Below are 25,072 nucleotides of genomic sequence, written 5' to 3'. Positions count from 1 at the left end.
ACACAGTTAAGAATGAAAACCTGACAAATCTTAAGGCCGATTGTGGACAGGACAAGATGTGTTTTATCCAACTAAGCTCTGAAATACCAGCTTCACAAGAAACAATGGTCAGCGCAAATAAAGTTATTGTTTCATATAAAAAGACAACAGAGAAAAAAAAGTTTAAATTTAAATTGTGGTATGATTTATTGATTTATTTCATGCCACATAAGTGTCAAGAGATTTTCTTTTGACCCAAGAAGTTTCATGTAACATTTACATTACTGTCAAAGGCTGCAATTTGGCTTTCTGTTCTCTGAATTTCTTGTCCCAGCACCGGCAATGCATTCTGAAAAATACAAATCGTTCAGGGAAGAGTGTAAGTCTTTACCGTTTGACCAAACATTGTAAACATCGCAATTTGATGAAATAAATCAATTGTTATTTGAAAATGAGACAAAAAATGTTGAAAAATTGAAGTACAAAAATGCATAAATATTTATGATTGTTATTAAATTAATAATGATCAAAATGTCCAACAGCTGACAGCTCGCGTATGTTGTTTATTGCATACACGATGGTGACAATCTGCAAAAATCTCAGCACTATACTGTAATAGCTGTGGAAACGAAGCTCACTGTTGGTGGGATGGGCTAGCGTGCGTCGCTATGCGGGTCATCAAAGGTCAACCCCCCCCCCCCCCCCCCCCCCCGACGGGTTGACGTTTTGATTACCCGCATAGCGACACATGCTACCCACCAACAGATAGCTGCATTTCCACAGCTATCATTGTAAGTATCAGTTGTGAAACGAAAGTGAATTCAGCATGAATCAATACTCAATGAAATTTATCTGTAGGTAAACATAGCAATTAGGATAATAGCGACGTACAGACGGACGGTACATTGACTTACATTTGTGAACGGCTCGCAGACGATTCCCGGTAATTGCAGGTCTCTCCGGGCCGTGTGTACATAGAAAATATAGTCGGCATCTTTACTGCTGTTCGCGTTCACAAATTTAGAACTTTGTCTGTCCCTGGTACTGTATACACGTTTTTGCAACAATATGACATCATTTGACTGGCGATTCCATAGAAAGATCACGAAATTGTCCACTAGATAACTCCCTGATCACAAGTACACAGCCGACGGTACTAAAATCCACTTCGCGCCGATCAAGCCTCATGACGTTCACGGAAGTGCGATCTATAAATTATTACGCGATTGATAATGTAGTCCCGTTTTGAAACGCTGGAGTTGACTCTACATCTGCACCAATCCGTTATGTTTCATACTTGATATAGAATTTAATTTATAAGTTAATGAAAATGGATACTTTTACCATAGAAAGACTCAAAAGAGAGTAAAATTTCTTTCAGCACAAAGAATCAATATCAATGCGCGAACTGATCTTGATGAACCGTGACCTCCATGCGTGCGTGACCTCGTGTGTAAACATGTCGGCTGGGGGGCTGCTCACGCTCGCTGCTCATAGCTGGCTTAGGACGCGTTGAAAGTTAGCGAGGTAGCATATTGGATTTTCGTACAGCGGCTCGGGATGGAGTGTAATCCTAAACCTCAAATTTGTGCTCGGCAATCTAACTCTATCGCTGAAAACATGGACAAAAGCCTTCACATCAATGTCATCAGAAGGCGAGATTTTGTTCACGATGACGGGACACAGACTGTACATAGGGCACTGTACGCACGTCGGGACGCACGTACCGTATTCTGCTTGCAGCACGGCCCTGCTCTGAGGTAGTAGTAGCCCTGCGTACAGGTCTGTGTGTTCCCGGCGTTACAGGCCGTGTAACGCCGGGAACACACAGACCTGTACGCAGTGCTAAGGTAGTAGCGGGTCCTTGCTTATACCATGGAGGTACGCTAATACCAACATTGACATTTAGGCTGCGTTCACAAAAAACGGTTAGGGGGGGGGGCTGGAGGAATTCAGGGGGGGGATTCGAAAATTTTTGGGGTAGTAGAGGGGGGGGACTTGAAAATTTTGCTCTACCTATAGGGGGGGACTTGAAAATTTTTTGTTCCCTTTTGTGTTTTACATTTGCCAATTCCAAGCTTTTGTAGATAATTCAATGAAAAATGAATACCATTTTTAATGTCATCAAAATGTTTTAATGTTAGAAATAATTTAACAAAATTTAGAACCATTTTGTCACATTTCATGACTTTTATCTCGAAAAAATCTAAATGTGTGATTTGTGTTAAAAAACAAACTTGAGCCTCGTAACAGGGCAGAAGTTGCAACTGTTAATGGTTTCTGCAATATTTCTATGCAATATAACAACTACAGTTTCTTGCTATCTCCCTACAGCATGCTCAAACATAATATTTAGTTTGTCGACAAAGCCTGTATATATAAATATAAATATGTATTTAGTGATAATTTAATTGGAGTCCAGACTGACAGTCAGTTGTCAGTGATACAAATGCATGGTACACATAAATAGGCTGTGATAGCAAGCTGAATACTAGACATTTCAACAGGCTGTAGGGAGTAGAACTAGAACAATTTGTAAAACTGAACAAAATATTGCCAAAATTATCAAAGTTAATACAGCTACTGCCTAAGATAGTGTCACTATCATTAAAGCTCTGCTCCTGCAGTTTCACTGTCACTGCATACCTGATCAGTGACAGAGATAGCGCTGACTCTGATGTACATGGTAGTTGAAGAAGAATTTGGGTCAAATGATGCTCATGACAGTGAAACATAATTGTACACAAGATCAGGCCAGAGAGCAACACATGCAAGAACACATAGTAATGTTTGAATTCTAGCATATAAGAATAATCAAATATTACAGAAAAAAGATAGGGTCACCATGCTTGGTTTTCTAAATTTTCATATTCTTGTTATAAAATGATACAGATGTAAAACTTTGAACAGTAAAGACTAAAAGTAAAAATATTTGACCAAATGGAATTATTTATTTTTTAACCAAATTTGAAATTATTACACCCAAAATTTCAGAGATTAAAACATTTATTTGGTGGAACATTTTAACCTTCCAGTATTGTCAATTTAGAGTAGCATCTAATTCATAGATGTCTTGTAGTTTTGGAAAAATGTTTGGTAGGTCACAGTGCAATATGGCAATTAGCCAGAATTCACAATTTGCCTACTCTCTCATGATTGTCATTTTGTGTGCTCCTCAGCAGGAGCAATTGACCTGGCCAGAGTTGGATTAACTCAAGTTGGCTTTTAGACCAATAAATCTAAAAAATCCACTGATGCATTTAAAGAACTTGCCTTGAGAATATGACAGAAAGTGCTAATACAGGTAGTGTTGAACACCTGTGAGCGGAACGGCGCAATATGTTTATTTTTTCTGCGCTCACATCCTTTACAAATATGCGGGCCTGTGATAGTTGGGGGGGGGGACTTGAAAAATTTTGACCATATAGAGGGGGGGCATTTGAAATTTTTTTGGGGTACTTAGGGGGGGGATCTTAAAAAAAATAAGATTTCAATCGAAATTCCTCCAGCCCCCCCCCCCCCCTAATCGTTATTTGTGAACGCAGCCTTACTTGGGGCATGTTTCTACATTGAAAAGTTCTCATCTCTCGTTACTTTTATGGTACAGATTTGCAGCAACAAAAGTCTACGCGTCCTTACACAGATCATCAGCATGATCAGACGCACATTTCGTTCGAAACTGCTTGCACTTTGGTATCATTCACAGAAAACAGGGTTTAACTTGCAAGACAGACAAGTCCCTGATTTAAAAATTTGTTTTCCTAAAAGTTCAGTTGTCGATCCAACCATAATTTACCCGACCAGATTGTTGCTTTCACCAGCTTAACTGTGCTTTAAAAGCTGTACATTATCTACCAGTTATTATAATTTATGTGTGCATTGTCTGTTATAAAAATACATAAATATAAAATATAAATGAAATGTCAGTTTTGTTTTCTTGAGTATGAACTGTCACAAACTGCAATGGTTCACTGTACTCCCTTGGAATGCAATAGTTGGCAATATGTCCAGCATGTGTTGCTGCATATTTGCAGCAATATCTTGTTTGCAGCAAATTTGCAGCAACTTAGCCGTTTACTGCAAATTGGCTGCAAATTGATCTAAGGTTTGCGGGAGGGTCATAGCTAGCTGTAAACTTCTGCAACTCCTTCCTGCAAGCTATGCTTGCTGCGTATTTGCTGCAAACTTGCTGTAGAAATAATCTTCAGTAAGGGAAAATATTCAAATTATATTTTATTTGAAAACCAGGTGCAAAACAATCACCTATTAAGAGTCAAATTCCATTTCATTTGCACCAGCCATTCCCAGGCATTCCGAAATGATCACATTCTATTTCATTCACAAACCAGGCGCAAACTGGTCATGAAAAATACTCAAATTCTGTTTCATTTGCAATCCAGGCATAAACCGGGCATTCCCAAACGGTCAAAATCAATTTCATTCACAAACCAGGCACAGACCGGTCACTTAAAGAGTAAAATTCTGTTTCATTTGCAATCCGGGCATAAATCGGGCATTCCCAAATGGTCAAATTCAATTTCATTCACAAACCAGGCACAAACCGGTCACTTAAAGAGTAAAATTCTGTTTCATTTGCAATCCGGGCATAAATCGGGCATTCCCAAGTGGTCAAAGTCATTTCATTCACAAACCAGGCACAAACCGGTCACTTAACGAGTAAAATTCTGTTTCATTTGCAATCCGGGCATAAACCGGGCATTCCCAAATGGTCAAATTCAATTTCATTTACAAACCAGGCGCAAACCGGTCATAAAAAATAAAGAAATTCTATTTCATTTGCAATCCAGGCATAAACCGGGCATAAATGTCGGTTAAAAATAGCTAAGTCATAATGCCGGTCGCTTTCCAGTCATAAAAGTGGTTAAAAAAAACTAAGTCCTAATGCCGGTCGCATTCCGGTCAAAAACGTTCAATTTACGGTCACTTGTGTTTGCTAAAAATCAAAGTAAACACTAAAACGGGCACTTTCCAGGCAGTGAAAAGGGGCACCAGGCACAAACCGGGCACATACCAGGCACAAACCGGGCACATACCGGGCACTTTCCGGTCAACAGATTTGGTAAGGGCAGGTTCTTTAACGTTAGGTCTGCACGATACACGATAGGTTTGCACGTTTGGCATTTTAGGCACGTTAGTTCCGACCTAACATGTCAAACATGCACTACTAAAATGTAAAAATGTCTAAAATGAAAAAATTCCGACTTCTGGCCATGGATGAATAAGTCAAAACAGACACGCCGAACTGAATTTGCAATCAAAAGCTTGTCGTGGCAGATTACTTGTCAGTGAGCACTTGTCAGTACAGCATCAGCGGACAGTGTACCAGGCAGGAGAGGGCACAAGACCACAAATTCATTTCCCATCGGCCACCATAGTAGCGTTGAGCTTAGCTCTGCATGGCAGGGCTGTGTGTTACCGGCGTTACACGGGTGGGAGGCCGTGTAACGCCGGTAACACACAGCCCTGCCATACAGAGCTACGTTGAGCTCGATTTTGCTATTTTAAAACATTCAGCGGCACGAACCCTCTTAACAGGTGTTAGGTCAATGTCAGCTTGACTATTGATTAATTTTTCGTGTGGGCAAGTCCACGGAAATTTTGAGATAGCAATGAAAATAGCGCCCTCAGTGGTGTTTTTGACAAAATTCAGGCTTATTGTTATTTCTATTAGCCCTAGTCTGGTTCCCTGCCCCCTTTCTACCGTTGGCTGCGCTACACTCACGAAAGTTGGCTGGTCCCCGCCTCAGTGACAAGCACGAAGAGGCAGGGGTGCGTTCCATCCGCCTCGAGGCGCCCTCGGGTAACATCGATGGTTCCGTTCGATTATCCCATGACGTCATTTTCGGGGTACCTCGGGGGAGTTTTAACTTTATTTAATGTTTTTGTAAATGATCTTCCTTGCATTTTTGGTGATGATGAGGACTGTCCTATTAATTTGAATTCACTCCATATAAATTGTCTGATGTATGCTGATGATCTCCAGTTGATGTCAGAAACTAGAGCTGGCTTGCAAAGATGTCTTGATAAGCTGCGTGATTTTTGCTGTAATTGGAAATTATCTATTAACATAAAGAAGACAAAAGTAATTGTATTTAACAAAAGTAATCATCTTGTAAAAGGAGTTACCCTTACTTACAATGGAATAGCGCTTGACTTAGTGAAAGAGTACTGTTATCTTGGTTTTGTCATTACTCCAAATGGTAAATTCAAAGGTAATTTTCGTAATCTTAAACTGAAGGCAATGAAAGCACTTTTTAGCCTTCGTAAGGGTCTATTTTCAGAATAGTTCGCTCTCTGTAAAAGTAGCATTAGCACTTTTTGATACATTAATTGTACCTATTATGACTTATGGCTGTGAAATATGGGGGCATGAATGACAAAGTTAATTTTCTTGATGATGTCAGTATCTCTTTCTATAAATTCATTCTAGGAGTTTCTAAACATGCCTCAAATGCTGGTGTTATTGGAGAGCTTGGTAGATATCCAATTCGGTTTACAGTTATAAAACACATGCTCAAGTACTGGCATAGACTGGTTTTGACCGATGACATTTTACTTAAGTCTGCATACATATCATCGAGGTTTAATTCAAAATGGTCTGATTTTGTGTATAACATTTTGAATTCTTACAGTGAAAGTAATGTATGGACTTCTGTATGTAATATCAATTCCACAGTAAGTGTTGTTGTTGATAATTTATGTAAGAGGTATCATCAGACTTGGCTCAGAAATTTGCATAATGATTCACGAAACCCAGGTTCAGGAAAAAATAAACTCAGAACATATAGAGAATTTAAAACTTCTTTTCACTTTGAAAATTATTTATTGGATATAAGAAATTTTACTTATAGGAAGTGGCTTACAAAACTTCGAATCTCTGATCACAACTTACAAATTGAATTAGGTCGGAGATCAATCCCAAAAGTCCCTGCAAATGAGAGATTTTGTAAGTATTGTAAATCTTCAGTAGAGGATGAATTCCATTATGTAATGATCTGTCCAAAATATAGCACTTACAGAGAGATGTTATTTTCCTCAATAACTATGTGCAGTCCTGGTTTCGTTGACTTAGACCAGAAAGAGAAGTTCATTTACATCTTTAGTCAGCCAGATAAATTACCCCTTGTTAAGTATATTTCAAGTACCTTACTTTCTCCCCCAGCAGCAGCTACAACCATGTTTGTTAATCCTTGTATCGTTGAACTGTAAAGGTATTTTTGCCTTACCACACTTCGTTTAACTGTACAGGTATTTTTGCCTTACCACACTTCTTAAGTGTGTTGTTGTGCAATAAACATTATTATTTATCTGCCCCTGCTCTCGAGCAGGGGAAGGTCTAGGCTCCTCGGGGAAAAAATGGAGGACGACAAAACAGTAACGACTAACGTTTCCGGCGTTCAACAAAGGCCGAAAAATTACTTTTGTAACACCTGCTTCGAAGCTGGAAATGGTTATGAAAAGTAAGTATCGAATGCTATGTTTGTTCAAAGTTTCTATCCCTAAAACGAAGCAAAATGGCCAATAATACCAAATAATGGTAATTCATTGAGTTGACAACGAGACTTATATATGGTGTACGTGTATTTCGCGTAAAATGTCATAATTTTTAAGAAGTTTTGATGATGTTTATACGGAGGTATGTAAGAGTGCCTTCAACAGCATACTCCGAGTTCCAAAACCGAGTCGGACTTACAAGTCCGAGTACTTGGACTTGCATGCTCCGAGTAAAACTGCTTACTCGGACTTGTATACTCCGAGTACATGACCTACTCGGACTTGAATACGTCGAGTTACACTTGCTTATAGAAAAAAACAATGCTGGAAAAAACACAGGAACAGCGTATACACTGCAGTGCATTTCCAGTCGCTCAGAGAATAGAGTTGTTAACGCAATCTGTCTGACCTCTGATCCGATCTGTGTATCTTGTACAACACGCTCAAGTCATCGTCGAGTGTAGCTACCGTCATGCAAATTATGAGCTTGTCTTGTCTTTTCGTTTCATTACCGGATCAGATCCTGATTTGATACATGACTTGAATTGGGCACAAAAACGTTTCAAGATTACCGCGATGCAGCGCGGCAAGTTATTAGAACACGGACGCCATAATTGAATGACCTGTCGATTGAATGACCTGTCGACCTGTGATGTCATGGCCGTGGTTTGCTGGCGTAACGAGGCCATGATAAACTTGCCCAAGCATTTTAGGCATATTCCGAGCACAGTGCGCTCGTCTATGGTATGAACCGAGTGCGAGTGACCACTTGGTCGTAAATAATGACCTGACTTGACCTGTGATGTCATGCATTGATTTAAGTTCGCTGGACCGATTGTGATATCGAACTGAGTAACTGACTGGACTTGCCTGAAATTTATTGGTTTTTAATGAATGTTTATACGTCTAAGTCATCTTTCAAAAACTTTGCCGCCGGCCGTGGCAGTAGCTTTCTTCTGAGGGTAAAATCACGGTCCCGGTCCCTCCTTGTGGAGGGACCGTGGTTAAATATACATTGCGCAACTGATTGCAAGACATCGTGAAAATGATTTTCTTTTTCAAAAGAGCAGATTTTCGACATATCGATCCGTGCTAGCCGTTAACTCTGCGAGTAATAAAATACTTTTTTTGACAGATCGTTTCTTGTCCGGCATGGCAAAATATGCATTTATAGGAACACGTATTACTCGGCGTATTCAAGTCCGAGTAGGCCATGTACTCGGAGTATACAAATCCGAGTAAGCAGGTTTACTCGGAGTATGCAAGTCCGAGTACTCGGACTTGCAAGTCCGACTCGGTTTTGGAACTCGGAGTGTATAGTTTGAGATACTCCTACATACCACAGGCGCACGACGTCTTTTAAAATCACTTGTCTGTAATTTTCATGTTGAAACATGCATTTAATTAAAATCTGTGCAAACGGAAATCGTGCGGGCAGCTATTGAGGCATACAGTGAACAGTGCCCCATGCACGGCTGTGGCCGCTTAGCTCAACTGTTAACGTTACTAATTTTATACAAATGGCGAATTTTAAAATCACTTGTCTGCAATTTTATTGTTGAAACATACATTTTATTGATAACTGTGCGAACGGAAATCATGCAGGCAGCTTTTGAGACATACAGTGAGCAGCGCCCAGAACATGGCTGTGGCAGCTCGGCTGTCATGTGTACAAGATAGCCGAGCGACCACAGCCGTGTTCTGGGCGCTGCTCACAGTATGTCTCAAAAGCTGTCCGCATGATTTCTGTTTGCACAGTTATTAATAAAATGCATGTTTCACCATTCAATTACAGACAAGTGGTTTTAAAATTGGCCGAGTGTATACTATAAGTAACAGCAGAGCTAAACGGCCACAGCCGTGCACTGCACTGTAGTGTAGTGATGGGCACTGTTCACTGTATGCCTCAAAATCTGGCCGCACGATTTCCGTTTGCACATTTGTTAATAAAATGCATGTTTCAACATTAAAAATTCAGATAATTGATTTTAAAATTCATCGTGCGCCTATGCTACATACCTGAATTACACGATTATTTAGTTTTCATTTGCCACATTTTAATACGTACAGCAATAGAAGCTGATCTTTCAGGTTGGACTGCCGTCAATTCCGTGTGGAATACATGTGTAATAAATTTATGAAGCTTTGTCCCTGTTGTCGTTTGCAAGTGCTATGCTACAAGAGGATGCAGGACTGCAGACCGTAGTTTTTCCGACGATTTTTCTGGTTGCAATAGAAAACTATAGGCTGTAGTCCTCAGTGCAGCTACAGTGCTAGCTACTGTGCATACATTTGAACTTCATTTTTTTTTGCTTCGTTTATACCTCTACTTTCGCCAATTTGTTTTATTGCAATTTAAACTTTTCACATAAATAAGGTCAATAAAATGTTTCTTGTCCTTGGGTGGATTCAATTTTTTTTAATTCTAATATCATTATGGCCGCCATAAAATGATAGGCTACCACTGAAAAACAAAACATTGAAAGAAACAATTCTTAGGAACATTTCATTGATATGATAATCAGAGACTTCTGGAGATACCACTGATGTCCCCCAAAAATCTTGATAAGTCCTAAAATTGTATAGAAGGGGACACAGTGGCCTACGTTTTGGAAATGATGGCAATACTGACACGTGGAAACGAGTAAATATAAAACGTGTGCTAAATTTTCTGTTTTTTCACTGTTTACCTTTCACAAATTTGAGTGGATGCAAAACAAAAAATTTAATTACTTTGACCCTACTGTCCCTTTATGTTTGAAAAAAAAAGTAGACTGAGTAATCTACTTACGCACTCAGAAAGGTCATCTTGATAAATGATGTTAAGAAAGTCATCATTATTTATGGCCTTGGGGTCGGAGGAATTTCGTCGGAAAATTTGAAATTTCGAGTATATACCCCCCTGCCAACCATGATAAATTTGAGTAACCCCCTCTCTAACACAGAAATTTTGACTACCCCCCACACTTAGAGAAGTTAAATATCGATACACGTATTTGTAAAATTTACAAAAATACAGCAATAGTAAAGATCTTTCAAATTCTGCTGTACCCCGCTTGATTATCATTGGTTATTTCATGACAGTAGAAAAATGTTAAACCAACAAAATGATATTCAAAGTCACAACAAAATGTAGATATAAAAGCTCATTCTGCAACCACTATATTGTTTACTTTGGGATGGGTATAATGACAGGGTTTTAACTAAGACATCTGACAGGGCAGACTTTGAAAGTATAAGAGGGAGCACATGTGGGAGGCTGAGGGGGGAAGGTATCAGAAGGGGTTGTCCCCTCTCTTATGTGGAAAAGTTTTAGAAATTGATGTGTGCAATGGTGCAGTCTAGTGTAATTTGAGAGGTGTTTTCAATTTGTATTTTTACTGAGTAAATCTGTTAGAACACCACAGGGGGAGTCTCCCCTCTTGCATGGAAATTTTTTGAGAAATTGATGTGTGCAATGGTGCAGTCTGGTGCAATCTTAGAGAGGTTTCAATTCATTTTGCACAAAAATTTGAGTAACTTCTTTCTTTCCACAGTTTAAGCAACCCCCTTTCTAGCTTTCAATGTTTTGAGTGACCCCCCTCTGATTGCTCCAACCCCCCCAGGCCGTAAATAATGACAGCTCCCTAATGGGTTTTATATTTATTTTATTAGATACAAACTTGTTACAAACCATAATAGATGGATTGCCCGATGAGCTGGTAACAGAGCCAATCTATCTGCATGTAGAGAGTGTACCAGAGGCTGAGAAGCCACAGCAGTCTGCATCAGGAACCTATATGTTATCACCTCAGCAACCATCACATGATCAGCACAGTACAACACAACAGCAGCAACAAAGTACAGCCCAGCAGAGCACTGAATTGGAGAAGAGTGTCGATGTCAGGAGTGTAGAACATGAGCAGCAAACAGCACAACATAGTGGTACGCCAAGCAAACCACAGCCAACTGCAGCAGAAAACACCATTGTAATGAGTTCCTCTAAGGAAAGACTTGATTGGTCAGAAGACCAAATACGTTGTCTCATTGATCTTGTGAAGAAAAATAGTACAGATCTTGATTGTGCCAAAAAAAGGAAACCATTATGGGTAAAAATATCAAATGAAATTAATAACACATTTTCCATAAACACAACTCATGAGAAATGTATGGATAAATGGAAATCGCTGAAAAAAAAGTACAGAGATTATATCCAGTATTCAAATAAAACAGGTACAGGTAAACGTAAATTCATATACGAGGATGCAATGTTTGCCGTCATTGGGGATGACCCTTCTGTCAGACCTTTGTTCACTGTTGGCAGTAAAAATCCTGTTTCTGTTTGTACACACGCTGACAGTGAAAATGTAACAGTGACAGAAATTGATAATAGAGAGAATGCTTCTTCAGTCACACACAAAAATAAACCAGAAATACAACCTCCAAAAAAGAAACGGGGAAAACGAATGATTGTGAGTAATGCAGAAGTCATTGGGGTGCTCAGACAGATGCACAATGATAACAAAGAGCTACTGTCAAAACTACCGGTAATTGATAAATTGTGAATTTTTAGCTGTTGATAAGATGTTGACTGTTATTTTAATACATGTACTCTTTTAAGGGTGATCAAGTCACTTGCTATGTCATCATAGCTGCAAACAATAGAATGCGTACTCTATGACGCGTGCGTCCACTGTAAATGACCATGCTCACTGTAAAAATTACACCATGCTTTTGATGGAAACCTATCTTCATACAACTTATTGTTAGAGCTTTTAGCATGAAAGCGGACGTTGTAGTAGATGATTGAATGATCATTATATTATCTTCGAGTTGTAAGTTTTAAATTTTTGCATTGATATATATATATTTACAGTGTATTTAAAAGTTCCAACAAAATCTGAAAAGGACATATTTCTCTTCAAAAGAGTGATTTTTCCCTTTTCACATATGGTGAAGGGAAGCGATGTAGCATTGTAATTAGGCTGATGACCCCCATATTTTTATTTGATGCATATAATGTGCAATATCTGAACGATAATTTATGAGAAAATAAACAAAATTGTTTTATTGGAAATCTAAATAATTCTACAAAGTATGGATAGGGCGTGGTAATTACTTTTAAGTTTGCAACAGCTTAAACTCTTGTTTTGGAAGGCCTTAGAAGTGATAATTTAAATTTTTATGCACATTTTCAGCGGACAAATAGCTAAAACTTTCATTTATTATTCAATGTGGTTCACATGTTAATAAAACAAGTGCAGCATTTCAAGAAAGGAACTGAAAGTAAATGTATCGGGTTGGGCAACGCTTACGGGAGATTCATAATTACTGTCATTCAAATGGGATTTTAAGTGGGTGTATTTCAAATCCTTCTAGCTGCCAAATTAATCTGGTATGTGACATATTTATTTTTTGCTGTAATTTCTTCTTCATAAGTAAGTCTTACTGTTAGAGAAAAATAAGGAAAATTTTTGGTGAAAAATTTAGTTGCTTGATCACCCTTAAATATATATATAGTTTAAACTTTGGTCAAATTATATTTGTTATCTTACTTGAGGGAGATTGTGTAGACTGAGGGACAGCAGGAGCAAAATTACCGGAAATCAAATAAGAGATTCTTGTTCAGACTGATAAGATGTTGACTGTTATTGTAATACTATTTAAAATATTCATACAGTTCAAACTTTTGTGAAATTATAATTATAGATATGTATTATCTTACTTAAGGGCGATTATGTAGACAGAAGGGCAACAATTTTGGAGCCATGAGTGTTAAGAAAAATTGCCAAAGACTCATGTTTGTTTCAAAGTACTTTATTACGGTGCAGAAGAAAGTAGAAAAAAAGATGTGACATACATAGTTCCCAAAGTTATAGATACCTCATAATATAGATAGGTAAGACAAGAAAGTGGCCTGGCAAGGTAGACAATTTAATTTTTAGCTCCCATATATGCATATTATGTATATATGCAAATGGGAGGTATTCGTATAAGGTGGAAAAATGTCGTCTGTATGTATGTATGTACGTACGTATGTATGTATTTATGTATGTATGTCCGTCCACATCAAAAACTACTAAACCGTAGCACCTACTGTCTTAGTATTTGGTGTACAGGTGTACCTAGGGGTGGAGATGTGAATTTGTTCAAATGAACATGTCAGTGCCAAAAATATGCAAATGAGGGGAAAAAAAGGAAAAATCCTGCAAATGGCTAAAACTCAGTTAGCATTGGTCAGATTTGGTTGAAACTTGGTATGCAGATTTCTTTAGGTATTCTAAATTATGTGTGAAAAAATTGGGATGAAATTTTCATGTTTGTATTTTTAGGATATTTTTTCCGTTTTTAGTAAAAAAATCGCTCGTCTGATTGCTATGAAACTTAATACTCATGTTCCTCAGGATGGCCTCAGTCATGCTTGTACAAATTGTATTGATATTGTCATATTTGTAATTTTGGGGCAATTTTCCCAATTTTTGATAAAAAAAAAATTTTATCCAAAAACTACTGATTTGATAGCTTTGATATTTGGTATACAGGTATCTAAATTTAATCTCCATACAATGTATTGAAGGTATGTTGAAACTGGCAATTTTATTTTATTTTTGGGGCAATTTTTGCCTTTTTTGGTCAAAAAATTTTTCTCCTAAAACTTCTGATCTGGTAGCTTTGATATCTAGTGTACAGGTTCCTAGGGTTTATGTTAATTAGATATATTCAAAATTTGGATGAAATCTGCAATTTTGTATTTTGGGGGGCAATTTTTCTCATTTTTGGTCAAAAAATTTGTTTCTCAAAATTTACCAGTCTGATTGCTTTGATATTTAGTAAACAGGTTTTTAGGGTGCTTGTTAATAAGATATATTGAAATTAAGTTGAAATCCGGAATTTTGAATTTTTGGGGCAACTTTGTGAAACTGTCAGTTTTACTGGGATATCGTTCATTTTGTATTTTTAAGATTTTTTTGGTAATTTTATACCTACTGGAACTAAGAGTATATAATGTGGTGATTTAGTAAACATTTGATATGGTAAACTGTATTTGGTGTTGAAATGCTGTAAAAAAATCCTGGCAGATTTTGAAAAAATTCCAAACAAATGCCAATAAAAAATTCAGCCAGAGAAGGTTTGACAAAAAGAAAAGGTGGGAGAGTGGGGAAAAAAGAATGTACAATGGATTGGATAAAAAAGATAATGTACCTCATCGATCTTCCAGACACCGTCCCTTATCAAATGGTCCACCCCGATGTATTTTTGTGCACAATTAACCATGCAGTGTATTTCAGTTTAAGATGTCAAGTTAGGTAAGGATTTGAAAGGAATAGTCAAGTTCACCACAGTTTAACTTTATCTCTTGTGTCATCATCCTTGTGTAATTGGTTTAGTTTGTAAGTTGTTCCAGATGTGGATGCACCAGCTGTTCTGGAAGAAAACAATGTTTACTTTTTCCTGTAGGGTTTCTGAGTTGATGATTGTATGTTGAAATTTCTCCATGTATCTGGTGTATGGGCAAAGTGTAAACATTGGTTGCATGTTATGTATTTCAGTCTGTGTCAAATATTGTAAATGAAAAATCAAGAACAGTTTACTGTGTGCTTGTAAACGATAACATATTTGTCAATACATATACTGCCTTGCAGATTGATTGTCTTAAAGATTATCACAGAAGTAGAAAAGGAAAAGAAACTAATCAAATTGCTGTAACATATTCACTCTCAGTGCCTGTATAGGCCTATACTTAACTATTTTATCATTACATTCAGCTGTTGTTATATCTTTATCACTCTCCATGGGCCAAGGCACACTTGGGGTCAGTGTCATCACTCTGTGCCAGTCTGTGTATGTCAGTCTGTCTGTATATGTATGTCCATGTTTCATACAATCGTTGACTTGTTTTGATAACTATATGGGCGCGAACAGTGATGTTGTCACTATTTTTTATATACTGGCAAAATATTGTGCTGAAAACAAAGCACAGGTAATGAGCAAATTAAGAATTGTCCTTTTTTAAAGAAATTTCCTGAAAAATTGAAGGTTACTGAAAAGATGCCAGTATTGAAAACATTAGGGGAACACCATTTGATTTCTGGGGGGGTTAGGGTTAGGGTTAGGGTTTTGAGAGAAAAAAAATTGTCGCCAGGTGAGATAGAAGGAAAAAAAAATTGATCCTGCCATGACCTGAGAAAAAAAAAATTGTCGTAACAGACAGAAGTGAAAAAAAAAAATGTCTCAATGCACCAGAAATTAGCAAAATTTGGAAACCCTATTCTCATGTATTCTTTGCCGGCGTGCCGCCATAGGCGGCGCAAATGTTTTTACCACAAGCAATTCTTATGTTTTTCCCAGCACTTATGATATAAGCATGCACTACATAGGTCTACTTACACCTCAGTGCACTCAATGTTTTCCTTCCTTTTCTGACCCAAGAAATCATATTTCAGGATTTCTGTTGCAATATCTCAATGGCATAGGCACTATCTAAAGGGGACTTTTTGACTTCTGTAAATTGTGAAAATTTTAAAACACAAGACAGGAGTCAATAAACTAGTGTTAAAATCTCATTGTACAAGTTGACAATGAAAAATTGAGGAACAACAAATGTAATGAAATACAAGGGAGAGGGTCACTAAAAAAATTGAAAACTTCAGGGGGCTTTACTCAAAATGTGGAGAGGACGAAGGGGGACGAGGTTACTCAATTTTTTTGGCGAAATAAATTGAAACAGTACATCTCAGATTGCACCATTGCACACATCCATTTCTCAAAATTTTCAATGCGAGAGGGGGCCACCCCCTCTGGTGCTCTCCCCCATTGGGTCTTCTAACAGTGTTACTGGTAAAAGACAAATTTAAAATACCTATCGGATTGCACTACACTGCACCGTAGCGCACATCAATTTCTCAAAATTTTCACAAGATCTAGGACAAAACTGAACTGTTGTGAATTCATCCTTTATTATCACAGAAACATGTTTTCATTTACCTCAGTTCAATGACCATTTTGACAGTTAAACATATCATATTCATGCTTTTCATTAGAAGCTGGCAGCTGGAGAAATGACACAAGGTCACAGATTTTCCGTTCCTGTATATTTATTTTTCTTCAGTCTCTGGCAAACAGAACTATTTCTTACAAACTGTATTGTCATTGTTTGGTTGTTGAATATTGTGACACAAACACTGATCATGCATAAAATGTAAAAAAATATTGCAGTGTTCAATGTCATTTTCAAACAGTTTTACCAAATGCAAAATAACCTGAAATTCCTCTCAGATTGCACCACTAAACACATCAATTTCCCAAAATTTCCAATACGAGAGGGGGAAACCCCCTCTCGTGCTCTCCCCCTTGGGGTGTTCTAACAGTTTCACTTAGTGAAAAAAAATTAAAAAAACACCTCTCAGATCGCACCAGACTGCACCATTGCACACATCAATATCTTAAACTTTCCATGCAAGATAGGGGACAGCCCCTGTGACACTTTCCCCCTAAGCCTCTCATGTGTTCTCCCCCTGTACTTTCAAATTCTGCCCGGTCAGATATCCTAGTGAAAACCCTGTCATATAATACCCATCCAAATTAAACAATATACTGTATGGTTAGATACTGCGTGAGCTTTTATATCTTTATTTTATTTGTGACTTGCAATTTCATTTTGATGGGTTCACCTTTTTTGAACCATCATGAGATAACTGATGATAGTCTACCAGAGTACATCCGGATTTCAAAGGTCTTTACTGTTGCTGTATTTTGTAAATTTTACAAATACATGTATTTGTATTTAACTTTTCTAAGTGGGGGATCAGTCAAAATTTTAGAGTTAGAGAGGGGAGTTACTCAAATTCATCATGGTTGACAGGGGGGGGGTTGTCACATGAAATTTCTGAGTTTCAGGCCGTAAATAATGACGGCTCCCTTATATACAACGCATCACAAACTTGATGACAAAGAAAAAAAAAATTGCATTACTACTCCATTTGGAAAAAAAAATTGATGCAGCTCTGACAGTAGAAAAAATTGCTGTCACTGTGACAGGAAAAAAAAATTTGCTCCCATACCCATTTCCTCCATATACCCCCCCCCCCAAATCAAATGGTTCTCCCCTTACTGTTACATACTTGATTATTCAATTTTAATGTTACTGGATATCTTAGAAATACAGGCCTGCTTGTTAAATAAACAAACATACTTAACCAAATACAGCTGTGTGATTTTTAGTTTGAGTGGGAAGAATGAATGTTTATACTAGATTTACTGTGATACTGTTGTTATTGCCAAGGATGGTACATGGCTTGTATGCTATATATTATATCAGGACCTGAATTAAATGCCCAGTGGCATTAATTTTTGATAATTTTTTTCACTGTGTTCTGTATATGGACTACAGTTTATTGTTCTACCCCTAAACTGTGTTGAGGCATCCATTATCTAGCCTATCAACACGTACAGCTTCTATAACTGTGAAATGCATTTTTGCCTAAAACTGAATTAAGGTAGAATGCACCTTGGGGACAGACATTCGGACACTCAAACTTTTACAATTCTCTTCTGATATACCACATGTGGGGGTTCATTTTAAAGCTCTTTGTGAAAGAAAACTTTACACCGGCTTAGTTTTTCGAAATTCGAAAATTTTTATTTTTCTCCATAGAGTTAACACAGGGATGGCGGCCTTTTTGAATTTCTAATATCCGTAAATCTTGGGTAATTTGTTTCTATAGTACCAAAATTTGCATGGTGACCCCCTATTTTTATTCTTGATTTTGAAAGAGAATGATTGAAAGATTCCTTGAGGAAAGTTAGAGCAAAAGTTTAAGTCTTTTACTTTCGAGGTGCATACTACCTTAAGTTCAGACTAAAGTTTACTTGTCAACTATAACAATGCATTTTACACTTGTACACGCTGTGTTGAAAAGAAGGACATGGGGTGTTTCAACATGGTTTAGGGAGTAGGACAAGAAACTGCAGGTGATATATAGAACAAAAGTAGTAAAAAAAAACATCAGAAGTTACATACAGCTACTGGCCCTTTTATTATCCTCATTTAGAAAATCAAGCTGCTATCGTACTGTCCCATTGATTAATGATTGAGGAACATCATCAATTCTGCTCGTCGCTGGATACTCACTTCATCATTGTTAAAGGGCATGATTATATCATCATTGACATCATCCTCGTGAAACTCTTCAAGAAGCTCCTCATCATTCATCAAGCAGATGTTGTGCATGACACAGGCACTAACTGTTCCCTTGACAACTAGCTCTATATCGTCTGCAAAGAAATCCCTGAGTTTCCGGAGCCTCCCCTTTAGTTGCCCGAATGCCCTCTCAATTACTTGCCTGGCTCTACTTAGTTCAATATTATAAATTCTTTGTGCCATAGTTAAGTTTCCATAGTTTTTGAAGGGTGTCATAAGAAATAATGTCAATGGATAGGCACTATCACCAACAAGATGGGTGTTGGGTTGTCAATTTTCATAATGTCCCCTGTAGAGTGGAGAGTTCCTCCAAACCCGCGCATCATGGCAACTCCCAGGCCATCCAGCATAAACATCTGTAAAAAGCAATCGAGAATTACAAACCCCCTGTAAAATTATTGAATGAAATTTTTTTCTGTTTGTGTAAGAATCTGAATGGCTAAGAGGTGCTTTGATGTGCACATGCATCCCATCCACTGCCCCCAGCACAGATGGTAAGTGTGAAATGTGACTGAAACCTTCAACAGTGGACTGGACATCCTCACCACGTGGCCATACAATGTATCGCGGCACCAACTTTTCAATGACAATGTTCAGTATCCGTGACAAGCACAAGTGAACTGTTGATCGTGAGACTCCAAAGCGATTCGAAATTGACCTGAAGGTTTCATTATTCCCTGAAAAAACAAAACAAAACAAAACCACTTTGGTTAAAGTTACCTATAATACACAAAATTATAGAAGTGCTCAACATAAATTCTGAAGTAAACACAGGAAAGCAGCAATTTTATTTTAGCTTAGTCCTCAAATGGTCAAATACTATAAAATTTGAAAATAAATGAAACAATGTGAACAATTATTGATTTGAAATTGTACATTTGAATAATTGAATAAGAATGAAAGCAACCAAAAAATACAAGTTCTCAGTATTCCAGCAGACAAATAACAGCAAGTGTAATGATAATAGGTGAATATTCTGAATATATATATATATACACATGTACATACACGTTATATAAGTACACATAAATCTTACCTAAATACCACAGAAATATCAGCAGTTGTTTCTCAGCAGGTAGAGGGCGCTTTCCCCTGATATTTGGAGCTCCAGGCTGAGGCAATTCATCATACTCCATCAGAATCTATAATTAGAGTGTCTTTGTTTAAAATTTGAATTAATAATCTGTTTTGATCTTTTAATCTAATAAAGATATCATAATATAAGATAATTTAAAATGGACGAAATAAAATGTTTAACCTTTTCTTAACATATTGTGTTAAAATAATGTATTTAAGGACAGTATGACAGTAGACAACTCTTATAAAACAAAAGTCATCAAATTAATGCAAAGATGGACACTTTGTCCCTTTCAATACTCAGCTGAAAAAAGTTGTATAAGTTTGGGTCCAATAAGTCCTTTGAATTTGTACAAAATTATCTGAAAATACCAATCAACAATTATGACTGACAAACAAAATGCAATATTGCTGATCACAATTTCAGGTTTGTTATTAAATATAGCTGTGCGTGTGACATCGGACAAAATTCTTACTAATGTTATTGTTGCATGCGTTGCTGTTGTTGCAGCTTGTAGTCTGAGTTATGAATTAGTATGACCTTTAGTATTCATTGTAACACTATCAGGTTATATTTTCATCTTTCTTCAAGATGCAGACATATTTATTTTTGCATATTAATGAAAAAAAAATGACATCATTTGCGATCATCGCTGTTCTGTATTAAACCATGATTCAATAAACTCCTCTGAAAATGCAAATGTTGTGATTTAAAATTGTGAAATTTAAGTTAAAATAATTATTAAAAAAAACACAAAAACAAGTATGTTGAAGATTCAATTTGCATGGGGCAAAAAAAGGCAAGAATGAAGAAAGAACAAGAGAAAGAAAGAAAGAATGAAAGTAAAATGTAAATGTTCTTTGTTAAACCCGATATGAATACGCATAATTTCACATTTAAGGATATTATAGTGTTACCCAGTGATATAAACTCGGTGGACTTACCAAGTCTTTGTCGCACTGGGTGGTTCCGCAGAGGCTTTACGTTCAGACGTCTGTAGGCTTCGGCGGTATGGATCATTCTGCTGTTGGCGAGGGGAAATGCGTAATGTACATGCGAGGCTAGGCATTCCATGAATACAACGGCGGCGCAGCACCTGTGCAGGAGGGCGCCGCCAACGGCCGAAAGCCCACATTTCACTACACTCTCCCCTCTTTTATTTTCTGCAGGAATGGTTATTCTTGGGATCTAAAAAACTGAGATGTTAATTTTACAAGGCCGCCAGCTAGCAATGTTACTGGCTAACCTTGACACTTAAAATGGCTGCCAGCTAGCAATGTTACTGGCAGTAATTAAACCATCCCTAGTGATAAATTCGCCTTGTATTGTGAACTGTTGCCTTAAGGAGGCGCACCAAATCAGTCCCCCTTGTCTTGGCAACAGCTACGGCAACATCCCCTATTAAGGCTGGGGTGCTGATGGTAGTGCCCCCGAGATACGGAGAGTCGGTTTCTATCATAACCGATCACTGGGCACTTCTTTCAATGCTCTTCGTTGCCATTGGTCAAAATTGGCCGTTATGATGAAAAACCCGAAGTAGCAGTTTTTGAAAGCTATGTCCACCGCCTTACTGTGTTGATGATACGTCCTGTAAAGTTGTGGATATATATTCGTTGCCGTGGCGAACACCATTCCTTTACCATTTTACCAGGGGTCCCCTAATGTATAGAATTAGGGGCTTCTCAGGCACACTAAGAAGTGAAGCCTCTGTACTATTGGTCGTGATGTCGGACAGGCCACCTGGATCCCAAGGCCAGTCCCTCTCATCTCTTGTCGTCCCTTTATCGGCCGCCCCTGTAACTGGAGTACTGTATCCTGTTGGTCTTTGTATTTTGTGTACTCCAGATCCGTTTAGCCCACTTACAAGCCGAGCTTTAGGATTCTTACCATTAGGACTGCCAGTTGGTGATCGGACGACATCATCCACAGTCTCTGTGAAGAAACTCCAGTTTCGATGTACTCGATTACAATAATGACATCCACCACACGGCAGGACGTCTAGTGCTACTCCGTGTTCGAAGTATGCACATTGTTCTCTGGAGTCTTACAATTCCATCTTCCAGCGTACACTTCCATCTCGTTTTCGCACCAGGACTGGAGCAGAGGCCCATTCAGATGTTGATGGGGTTTTGGTGTGGTTTTTACGTCTTCGGGTAGCTTCATGATGTTGGGTCAGTTTATCTACCCTATCCATCCACTCTTCCATGCTGTCTTTTATACTCCCTTCGGATTCACTGTCCAATTCCCCCTGAGTAGGTGGGATTATGGCATGTGCACCTTTAGTTTGTGTCGGTGGTGAAGATTGGTGTTTCCGTTTAGTTTCGAAAACAGCCATCTCCATAAATTTATCTGAAGGGGTGAACCGTGGTATCGAGCAGACCATTTCATATGTGATCTTACCGTATTTCTGACGCAATTTGTCCATCTTCTTTGCAATCTTCCTTCCAACACCAGGTAAGTATTCCAGTTCTTTAACGGTGCAGGTGTTGAGATCAATCTCCATGATTGCGACAGATGGAATATTTAATTCCCAAATATAAAGTTACAGATCAGTACTTTATTTCAACACAAGCAATAATATGCGTAATGCCAACAATAATTGCCTGGCAATGATTTGTGTTGTTTTATTAAAATTACACACCAGTATTCTATTTCAACACAAGCAATAATATGCGATATGCCAACAATAATTGCCTGGCAAAAACTTGTGTTGTTCTATCGTTGAACTGGTGCTAATAATAAAAACGTTTATTACCCGCAATACAGTACAGAGTAATAAAGAAAGATGATTTAAAATACTCAAATATTACCCGCAATGAAATACAGAGTAATATATAAAAATTGGCACTGTAAAATACAATTACTCGCAATAAAATACAGAGTAACAATAATGTAATACAGTCGGAGTGTTACTAAAATTTCCCACAATATGTCAGCAAAACGTTACGTGACTTTGCAGGGAAATTGACGGAAAGTGCTTTCTTTATTCAATAAAATGCACAATAGCTAGGTCAGAACAACAAAAATTCAGTTCTTTAAAAAAAAACCGACCCTTTAAAAAATGTCTGGAAACTCGAAAATAAAAAAGGTGTTTTACAACAAAAACGGGAAACGAGGCACAAAAATACAAAAATACAAAAAAACGATGTCTCGAAAGAATGGAAACGAGACACGAAAATACAAACTGTACGAAAATACAAAAAACGATGTCTCGAAAGAATGGAAACGAGACACCAAAAAGGGAAAAATAAATGTCCCTTAAAATGACCAAAGAACTGTGCGTCACCGGTCTATAATTGATGTTTCGTGAGCACAGAATGAAAAAAGAACTTGAGATGTTAATGTTCCCCTATTACGCTATATTTTGCACCACTGAATGGTAGAATTCCGAAACTGGTGGTGAATATTTCGTTGACCGCACAAAAATGCGCAGTGCAAACGTGGTGTGCGTAATTCGCTATTGTCAGCAAGAAAAAGGTGCGAGGAAATCTGGCTGCCACCACAGAAATACCACACAAAAATTTCCCGCCAACAATTTATTTCACCCAAAAATGAGCGAATATGAACTTACACCCAGATGAAGAAACTTACTTAAAACAGTTACAGCGAGATTGCCTTCCCCTGTTCCGTCGCAAGCTTTACTGCAACACCTGGAAGCTTGTTCTTGATTTTCTCTTAGCCGCCACTAGCTTCTAAGTCTCTCACCCGAAGAAACTGTGCTACAGCTAATTTATTTGGGGCAAGTGTTGAAAATCAAAAAAGCACTTGGGCGTCCCAACTCTACTCGTAAAACTTTCCAAGCACTTTGGCGTATTCTACCTACTCGTAAACTCGTACTTTTAATTATGAATACGCCACGTAACTCTACTCGTATCACTTTCAAGTGGAAGGCCACGTCACAAGTTTTTCCGTGAGGTACTCCGACTTCTACTTAGAGAAATAAAAGAAAGTTTTCTCGCCTTTTCCCACAAAGGTTCGGAAAAGTCGCAGCGCCAATTATAGTGTTACCCAGTGATATAAACTCGGTGGACTTACCAAGTCTTTGTCGCACTGGGTGGTTCCGCAGAGGCTTTACGTTCAGACGTCTGTAGGCTTCGGCGGTATGGATCATTCTGCTGTTGGCGAGGGGAAATGCGTAATGTACATGCGAGGCTAGGCATTCCATGAATACAACGGCGGCGCAGCACCTGTGCAGGAGGGCGCCGCCAACGGCCGAAAGCCCACATTTCACTACAATATGTTAGTCAACCTCTGTTCATTTTATTTGTAACTTACGTTTAAGATTATTTCAAAGCTAGATCTGTGCAATCGAAAGTGGCTTCTGAATTCATCTATTGTGTACTGAGGCACAACTTATGGTGTGTATGTGTCTCAACTTCTCAACTTCTCAGATATTGTAGGGCTTGTGATTCCTACGCGGATTTTCAAATGAGACACAGCTTATTAGTATCAAAACTAATGAGACAGGGATATACATCCAAAAGACTCGTGAGGACTTTCAAAAAGTTCTACGGTCGATATGATGACGTTGTGGCCAAATATGACACCTCGGTCACTCAAATGATTAGCGACAGCATTCCCGGCTTTGACTTACAGTGATTCATATACTGTATCACTTCATACAATATTAGACAATTTTGGGACCAATCCTGACGGGTGTAGCATGCTAGCAGGGTACGCTTACCCATTCCGGACACCTGGTACCACCACTAACTATCAGTGGTTCAGGATGGTCCTACTTAAATTTGTAAATCTCAAATGTCCCATGGACCTGGTAATGTATTACCTTGAATGAAAATGATTATTGGACCAGTTTAATGTCATATTCCTCTGCGTAGCCCTGGATCTATATGCTAGCCTATGGCTATTAAAAGCACAATGCATTGCCTACTGTAATGAAAGAAAGAGTGTGCATCCATTACACCTCGCACGTCTTACACATATACATCCATACTAACAAACCACACTTGTCTAATTTCTTAATTAATTTCTTTGCATAAATTATCTCTGCTTTAATTATCACCTTAGTGACCTATATGCTAGCCTATGGCAATACAGAAGAATATAGTGTCTGCCTGAATGAAAGAAAGAGTGTGCATCCATTTCACCTAGCATGTCTTACACATATACATCCATACTAACAAACCACACTTGTCTCATTTCTTAATTAATTTCTTTGCATAAATTATCTCTGTTTTAATTATCACCTATAGACAATGGCAACAAGAATATAGTGTCTGCCTGAATGAAAGAAAGAGTGTGCATCCATTTCACCTAGCATGTCTTACACATATACATCCATACTAACAAACTACACTTAT

General features: G+C 38.0%; 2 long non-coding RNA genes across 2 annotated transcripts; both read right to left on the bottom strand.

The window, feature by feature from the left end:
- Positions 1 to 161: 161 nt before the first annotated feature.
- On the bottom strand, positions 162 to 1,139 carry LOC139119672 (uncharacterized). The gene is made up of 2 exons (XR_011548976.1): positions 894 to 1,139; positions 162 to 328 (listed from the first exon to the last, which is right to left on the bottom strand). It is a non-coding gene; the product is annotated as an uncharacterized lncRNA (long non-coding RNA).
- Positions 1,140 to 16,523: 15,384 nt separating this feature from the next.
- LOC139120879 (uncharacterized) lies at positions 16,524 to 24,597 on the bottom strand. Its single transcript, XR_011549162.1, has 4 exons — positions 24,538 to 24,597; positions 24,027 to 24,163; positions 19,710 to 19,815; positions 16,524 to 19,350 (listed from the first exon to the last, which is right to left on the bottom strand). It is a non-coding gene; the product is annotated as an uncharacterized lncRNA (long non-coding RNA).
- Positions 24,598 to 25,072: the final 475 nt, after the last annotated feature.

The sequence above is a fragment of the Ptychodera flava genome, chromosome 20, assembly GCF_041260155.1.
Source record: "Ptychodera flava strain L36383 chromosome 20, AS_Pfla_20210202, whole genome shotgun sequence".
Taxonomy (NCBI): Eukaryota; Metazoa; Hemichordata; class Enteropneusta; family Ptychoderidae; genus Ptychodera; species Ptychodera flava.
The sequence above is the reverse complement of the archived record's forward strand: the minus strand, read 5'-3'. Positions and strand labels throughout refer to the sequence as shown.